This window comes from Pseudophryne corroboree, chromosome 1, assembly GCF_028390025.1.
Source record: "Pseudophryne corroboree isolate aPseCor3 chromosome 1, aPseCor3.hap2, whole genome shotgun sequence".
Classification (NCBI taxonomy): domain Eukaryota; kingdom Metazoa; phylum Chordata; class Amphibia; order Anura; family Myobatrachidae; genus Pseudophryne; species Pseudophryne corroboree.
The window spans coordinates 541,987,041-541,996,223 of record NC_086444.1 but is presented as its reverse complement, the minus strand read 5'-3'; the positions used below and the strand labels follow the sequence as shown (position 1 = coordinate 541,996,223).

Sequence of the window (9,183 nt, the reverse complement as noted above, 5' to 3'; positions counted from 1 at the left end):
GATGCTGAATGTGAATGATTTTGGGGAATGTACCACACTTCTTTGTGTTGTTATTATTATTATTATTATTATTATTATGTATCAGAGGCTTTACCATTTTTATTTAATATTTTTCCAACTATTCATATAATTTACTACCTTCCCAAAATTCACAAATCCCTCCATTCACTCCCTGGGCATCCCATCACTTCAAATGTTAATTCTCTTTATTCTATTATTTTTTTGTTTGCACCTTTCTTCAACCAATGGTTTAAGCAGTAAAGTCACATATTCATGATACAATATATTTTATCCAAAATATAGTTAAGAAAAATATATATGACTTACTGATACTAGATGTTTCTGCCTTTTATGCAGACATTCCCCATAATTTAGGTATCTCTGTGATTCATGAAAATCTCTTACAATATGAATATTTATCAACAAACAATAGAGAGTTTACTATTGATTCCATTTATTTTATTCTGATGCACAATTATTTTTTTTCCTGACACATTTTATCTTCAGATGATGGGGGTTGCCATGGGCACCAGTTTTGCCCCTAGATATGCCAACCTCTACCTGGGTATATTTAAATACCACCATGTGGCGAGAGGGTCTTATGCAGTGAAGCTGTTCTAAAGAAGTTATATTGATGAATTTTTATTACTTGGGATGGGTCCTATGACATTGTGGATTTGTTAAGTATCTTAATACGAATACTATCCCCTTTCCTTTATACATACTTATAATGCACATTTGTTCAACTTCCTGGATGTGACACTTGACATTATTGATAATAAAGGTATCACCTCCAACTTCTTCAAAGATGTAGACTCCAATAATTACCTTTATTTTCATAGTGCACTTCATAAACCCTGTAAACTCAGGGTGAGAAGAAACTGCTCTACCATAGATTAATTTAATATACAAACAGAAAAATACTAGAACATTTTAGAAAGCTCCAATAACCAGAAGAACTCTTTAAACCAGAGACATGTGGTGAGGTAAATGGCTCAGGAGGCACTGGACATTTACCTTCAGAGCCAGATTTACACACAATATATGATCCCAAGGGTGCTTGTGTGCATTATACACAGGTGCAGCAAGCAATGTATACTGTTTGAAATTTAGTTCGTTTTAATCAGAAAAGATAGGCAGGGGAGGTGCTGCCTCACCTGTCATAGAGTTTTTACTCAGGAATTTCGACTATAACAATTATTAGAATAATACAAAGAAGATATTTCTAATATATTTTATGTATTTTTCATATAATTTATATAGTCAAAACCCTGGCGTATATGTTAGTATGACAGGAAAGGCTCTGCCTCACCTGACTCACCTTAATGCACATCACTGCTTTCAACAAGCTTTGGAGAAACCTAGCCATAGACTACCCATACCTTACAAGCAAGAGGTCCTCAATAACCTAAAAAAATGCATTCACCCTCTATAGTAACAGAAGATAACTTAATCTATGTATCTAATTTCAATTGATGCTCTCAACAAACAAAACAAATTATAAACCAAAACTACTGTATACAATTTTTCAACAAAATGCCTTACTTAAACTATGTATACCTGATAATCTCTTAGCTTATAGAGCAATTTAGTAGCCAGTTTTATTAGAATTATTCCATCTAATATAAAAGAGGATAGTATTTAGCTGGTTAACATCTAGACCAAAATGGTTATTTTAATGTGCTCAGAATCTTTACATTACATGTAAATATGTTATTAATAAGACTTAAAAATGTTCTACTCTAAATTCACAGACTTCCTAAAGAAAAATCAAGATCTCTTAATAGATGAGTTATTTAGCATCATTAACCAAGAGCCAAAAACTTTAAAGATAACCGCCAAGGGAATATAGACTGTTTAAGAGATTTCTTTTCACCTTTGTAGAAAAGAACCCACTATATGTTTACATTAAACACTATATTTTCATATGGTCCAAACAAGGCAGATTAATTTACTGTAGCTGCATCAACAGCCCTCTAAACATCCATTAGTAGAAGTAATTTGATAACCTTCTCCATCATATTTACAACAATTTTGTTATGGGGCCACTCAATGAGAGTCTAGTGGCTGTCTGGTCAAAGTTTCTTTCAGTGTCTCACTCATTCCACAGATATGGTTATATACAATAGCATATGCATGTATAGTTACATATATTTATTTTCTTCACTATATACAGTATAATGCCGAATTGTCATATTTATTTTTGCTGGTTGTCATACTTATTTAGAATTTTCTTCCAGTAATCTATTTCCTTATATAAATTCATTTCTCCTTTATGATATAAAAGATACTTTACTATATAGACATGTAAACTCTAAATAACTCTATAATTCGTACCTGCTTCATATTATTTTTAAGTAATCAATCTGTTTCCAGAATATTTACTTTATATTTTTTAATTGTAAAGAGATACTTCTAGACCCTCTCTAATGATAAGGATGTGAGTCCTTCTCACCTTTATTCCAATGCTCTATGTGGGAAGAAATTGTATTAGCAGTTACCATAGCAACTGGATATTCAGCACCAGCTATTTAATAGTATATATTTAGAATGAGTATCTCAACTCATCTCTGTGTGATTACTGTCAGCATCTGCACCCTACCTATTGTTTATTATGGGAATATATGTGTCAAGGTTATAAAATGAACATGGTGGTTTATTAAAATATAAATAAAACGCAGTTTTCTTCAAAAAAAATTTTTTGTTAAATTATTACAAATTTTTTTAAAATTATTAATAATGAGAAAAATACAGTGAAATTCTGTTGTCAAATTGAGGTATATATATTATGCACAGTGTATATATGGGTGTAGTAGATATTAAAGAAGGCAATGGGATGTGTCTAAATATGACCTTGTTTATTATACTAATAATTCTTTAAAAATGACAATTTAAAACTTTTTTGCTTGAGCGCGCTCTTTGTGTTATTATCACTAACATGCAGTGAAAAATAAAAATGAAATAGAATAAAACTAAAATAAATTTGCAATAAACATGCAATAAACAAATAACACTTTGTATACGATTCTAAAAAGTAATGGAGACCGGTCTCCTGCTCTTTAAGGTAATGGTGGCTTGTTATGTATAAGTTCCGGCAGGGCAGACTATGTCCGCAAAAAGGTCCGTTTTTTACTGAGTTCCTGGTGATCCGTAATTCCAGGGTAGAGTAATAAAAGTACTTCGTTTTCAGGTGAAAAAAAGTTTTTATGGATCACTTACGTGCCTTCACCCTGTTCAGGGCTGGGGGATCCGTGTGTGTTCTTCGGTGCTGCAGGTGTCTTTCTCCGTAGCCGCGGTTTGTTACAGGCGCCTGTAACCCCGGTTCTCTTGGTGTTTCCTCGCCGGCGTCTTCCAGGAGGTCGGGATCTCCGAGTTTCGGGTGAAAGAAGGGGTCATGGTCCAACGCGTTTCACTCGGCCAATGGTGCCGTGCTTCGTCAGGGACAGTGTGGTGACGTGTGCCTCGGGCTCTCTTAAGTAGTATTGAATTTGCTGTGATTGGTCCGTGGTGGTTTCTTTTTAATTAGAGCAAATATCATTTTTTTAAAACGGCTGTTTGTTTAAAGTTCTATCTTCAGTTTGGTTAGCAATGGTAATAGTCTATTTCTATCTTCATCTTTTCATATATAATGCTTTGTTAAATCAAAAAACGGAATAAAGAGGGAAGAGCAGGTTTTTGATACATTCTATTTTTCTGAAACATAGTGTCTAATAAGCCTTTGTGTGGAGTTGCTATTTTCTACCTTCTACAGAGGAGTTTGTAATCAGAATGTGCTTGCTATTTGAACGGCTGTTGTATATAAGGAAAAGGGGGAAAGAAGATGATGAAGAAAAGATGATTAAAATAAAAATAATAATAATGATAAATATAAAATAAACTAGAAAAAGATAGATAAATGATATTTTATACAGCTAAGAGAAATATAAATAGATAGATAAATGCTATTTAATTTATTTTCTAATTAGATGTTTCAATGGACAGTGCAGTAATATTATAGAGAATAGTTTATAATATTGGTATTTATAGCAAGACAGGTTCTCGATACATTCTATTTTTTGAAACATTGTGTCTAGTAAGCCCTTGTGTGGAGTTGTTATTTTTTCTCTCCACAGAGGTATTTGTGATAGAATATACTTGCTGTTTGGACAGTTGTTGTGGATATGGAGAAGGATGTTTAGAGATGATGAAAATGTGATTAATTTACGTGCAGATAAAAATGTAGATAAGTAGATAGACGAATGATAATTTGTTTATTTAGATGTTTCGTGGAGCAGTGCAGTGATATTTATTCATCCTGTAGAGAATAGTTAGTAATTTGTTTTTGGTGTGTAGCTTGGTTTTTTATTTTCATGTGGTGCATAATTCTTCTTGGTTTAGTCCTGGATGTTTTTCCTGGTTGATTAGTCCTTATTCCACTTGTGTCCCAAAAAGGTTGCCCCATATTATCACCGGGGTATTGCTGCATGTGATATTACTGCACCTAGGGTACATAAATGATCTCCCATTTTATTACTTGCTAGGCCCAACCCTCTTAACTTCCAAGTTCGGGATGGGATCGGGTGGTTTGTGGATGGTATGGCAGTATTGATTCGCATGTTTGCAGCCTCGGTGGTGTGGGTAGATCCTGTTGGGCATTTTTGTGGCATTGGTTAATCTCCCAGGAAGCTGCTGAGTTCAAAGTCAATGTTTAGGCCCTTTGGTGCTAGGGTTTGCATATTGTATATCCACTTTGTTTCCTCTCTGGACATAGTTCTGATGTAGTCTCCACCCCGCCAGGGTATTTTGACTTTCTTAATTGCTATAAATTTCAAGAGGCTTCCATCATGTTTATGATTCCTTTTGAAATGGTCTGAAATGCTGTGTGTCTCTACTTCGTTATCAATATTCCTTAGATGTTCGTTTATCCTTGTTTTGAGGCTTCTTGTAGTTCGTCCTATATATTGTAGGTTGCATGGACAGGTTAGGAGATAGATTACTCCTGTTGTGTCGCAGGTCATCTTTTCTTTTATCTTGAAAGTTTCTTTAGTTTTGTTGGATATGAAGTTGTTTACTGGTTTGGTGCTTCTCTGTTTGCATGTTTTACATCTCGTGCAGTGATAGAATCCTGGTGTGGTATCATTTATCCAAGTTCTTTCTTTTTCCTTTTTGTCTTCAGGTAGAAAGCTAGAGACTAATTCTTGTTTTATGTTTGGTGCTTTTCTGTAAATTATCCTTGGTCGATCTTCTATGTACTCTTTGATTTCCTCGTCACGTCTGAGCAGAGGCCAGTTCTTGTTGATTATTCTTTCAAAGTGTCTGTGCTGACTGTTGTAGTTGGTAATGAATGTCACTTCTTTTGGTTCCTGATTGCTTTTCTCTTTGTATTTTAGAAGGTCTTCTCTTTTTGTTTCTTTTGCTGCTTCTATGGCTTTGTAAACGGTATCTTTGTCATAGTTTCTATCGAAAAAATTTTCTTCTAATGTCAAAGTTTGTTCCTCAAAGGTGATGTTTTTTGAACAATTCCTCTTGAATCTTTTGAATTGTCCCCCAGGTATTCCTCTCAGCCAGTTCTTATGATGGTTGCTGGTTGCTGGTATGTAATTGTTGCAGTCTACGGACTTGATGTAGGTTTTTGTCTGTATCATTCTGTTTTCAATGTAGATTGTTAGGTCTAAAAAATTGATTGTTTCGTAACTGTGTGTTTCTGTAAATTCCAAATTTAGATTGTTGTGGTTTATATACTTTGTGAATTTGTTGAGTGGTCCTGTCCAGATGACTATGATATCATCGATATAGCGTTTCCAAAGTGCTATGTGTTCCATATGGCGCAGTGGGAGGAAGACTACATTTGGAAAAACAATAGCCTATCAGAACACATAGCACTTTGGAAACGCTATATCGATGATATCATAGTCATCTGGACAGGACCACTCAACAAACTCATGGAATTCACAAAGTATATTAACCACAACAATCTAAATTTGGAATTTACAGAAACACACAGTTACGAAACAATCAATATTTTGGACCTAACAATCTACATTGAAAACAGAATGATACAGACAAAAACCTACATCAAGTCCGTAGACTGCAGCAATTACATACCAGCAACCAGCAACCATCATAAGAACTGGCTGAGAGGAATACCTGGGGGACAATTCAAAAGATTCAAGAGGAATTGTTCAAAAAACATCACCTTTGAGGAACAAACTTTGACATTAGAAGAAAAATTTCTTGATAGAAACTATGACAAAGATACCATTTACAAAGCCATAGAAGCAGCAAAAGAAACAAAAAGAGAAGACCTTCTAAAATACAAAGAGAAAAGCAATCAGGAACCAAAAGAAGTGACATTCATTACCAACTACAACAGTCAGCACAGACACTTTGAAAGAATAATCAACAAGAACTGGCCTCTACTCAGACGTGACGAGGAAATCAAAGAGTACATACAAGATCGACCAAGGATAATTTACAGAAAAGCACCAAACATAAAACAAGAATTAGTCTCTAGCTTTCTACCTGAAGACAAAAAGGAAACAGAAAGAACTTGGATAAATGATACCACACCAGGATTCTATCACTGCACGAGATGTAAAGCATGCAAAACATGCAAACAGAGAAGCACCAAACCAGTAAACAACTTCATATCCAACGAAACTAAAGAAACTTTCAAGATAAAAGAAAAGATGACCTGCGACACAACAGGAGTAATCTATCTCCTAACCTGTCCATGCAACCTACAATATATAGGACGAACTACAAGAAGCCTCAAAACAAGGATAAACGAACATCTAAGGAATATTGATAACGAAGTAGAGACACACAGCGTTTCAGACCATTTCAAAAGGAATCATAAACATGATGGAAGCCTCTTGAAATTTATAGCAATTAAGAAAGTCAAAATACCCTGGCGGGGTGGAGACTACATCAGAACTATGTCCAGAGAGGAAACAAAGTGGATATACAATATGCAAACCCTAGCACCAAAGGGCCTAAACATTGACTTTGAACTCAGCAGCTTCCTGGGAGATTAACCAACCCCACAAAAATGCCCAACAGGATCTACCCACACCACCGGGGCTGCAAACATGCAAATCAATACTGCCATACCATCCACAAACCACCCGATCCCATCCCGAACTTGGAAGTTAAGAGGGTTGGGCCTAGCAAGTAATAAAATGGGAGACCATTTATGAACCCTAGGTGCAGTAATATCACATGCAGCAATACCCCGGTGATAATATGGGGCAACCTTTTTTGGGACACAAATGGAATAAGGACTAATCAACCAGGAAAAACATCCAGGACTAAACCAAGAAGAATTATGAACCACATGAAAATAAAAAACCAAGCTACACACCAAAAACAAATTACTAACTATTCTCTACAGGATGAATAAATATCACTGCACTGCTCCACGAAACATCTAAATAAACAAATTATCATTCGTCTATCTACTTATCTACATTTTTATCTGCACGTAAATTAATCACATTTTCATCATCTCTAAACATCCTTCTCCATATCCACAACAACTGTCCAAACAGCAAGTATATTCTATCACAAATACCTCTGTGGAGAGTAAAAATAACAACTCCACACAAGGGCTTACTAGACACAATGTTTCAAAAAATAGAATGTATCGAGAACCTGTCTTGCTATAAATACCAATATTATAAACTATTCTCTATGATATTACTGCACTGTCCATTGAAACATCTAATTAGAAAATAAATTAAATAGCATTTATCTATCTATTTATATTTCTCTTAGCTGTATAAAATATCATTTATCTATCTTTTTCTAGTTTATTTTATATTTATCATTATTATTATTTTTATTTTAATCATCTTTTCTTCATCATCTTCTTTCCCCCTTTTCCTTATATACAACAGCCGTTCAAATAGCAAGCACATTCTGATTACAAACTCCTCTGTGGAAGGTAGAAAATAGCAACTCCACACAAAGGCTTATTAGACACTATGTTTCAGAAAAATAGAATGTATCAAAAACCTGCTCTTCCCTCTTTATTCTGTTTTTTTATTTAACAAAGCATTATATATGAAAAGATGAAGATAGAAATAGACTATTACCATTGCTAACCAAACTGAAGATAGAACTTTAAACAAACAGCCGTTTTTAAAAAATGATATTTGCTCTAATTAAAAAGAAACCACCACGGACCAATCACAGCAAATTCAATACTACTTAAGAGAGCCCGAGGCACACGTCACCACACTGTCCCTGAAGAAGCACAGCACCATTGGCCGAGTGAAACGCGTTGGCAACGCCCCCTTCTTTCACCCGAAACCCGGAGATCCCGACCTCCTGGAAGACGCCGGCGAGGAAACACCAAGAGAACCGGGGTTACAGGCGCCTGTAACAAACCGCGGCTATGGAGAAAGACACCTGCAGCACCGAAGGACACACACGGATCCCCCAGCCCTGAACAGGGTGAAGGCACGTAAGCGATCCATAAAAACTTTTTTCACCTGAAAACGAAGTACTTTTATTACTCTACCCTGGAATTACGGATCACCAGGAACTCAATAAAAAATGGACCTTTTGCGGACATAGTCTGCCCTGCCGGAACTTATACATAACAAGCCACCATTACCTTAAAGAGCAGGAGACCAGTCTCCATTACTTTTTAGAATCGTATACAAAGTGTTATTTGTTTATTGCATGTTTATTGCAAATTTATTTTAGTTTTATTCTATTTCATTTTTATTTTTCACTGCATGTTAGTGATAATAACACAAAGAGCGCGCTCAAGCAAAAAGTTTTAAATTGTCGTTCTTAAAGAATTATTAGTATAATAAACAAGTTCATATTTAGACACATCCCATTGCCTTCTTTAATATCTACTACACCCATATATACACTGTGCATAATATATATACCTCAATTTGACAACAGAATTTCACTGTATTTTTCTCATTATTAATCATTTTAAAAAAAATTGTAATAATTTAACAAAAAATTTTTTTTGAAGAAAACTGCATTTTATTTATACTTTAATAAACCACCATTTCTGAGTATTAACCAGTAGCGCCAAAGGTTGGTCCCTTCCCCTAGATATTGTAAAACAAGGAAACAACCAAAAAGAGTTTCCTATTCTAACCTGGGCAGCTCGGATACTCAAATACACAAGTAAACATAGGGAGCGCAGAGCACACCCCCAGCTATTCAGAAATATAA

The 9,183-nt window shown here is 35.0% G+C and overlaps 1 pseudogene; it reads left to right on the top strand.

Annotated features, from left to right (window-relative positions):
* The first annotated feature begins 7,078 nt into the window (after positions 1 to 7,078).
* Positions 7,079 to 7,197, top strand: LOC134946932 (5S ribosomal RNA; annotated as a pseudogene).
* Positions 7,198 to 9,183: the final 1,986 nt, after the last annotated feature.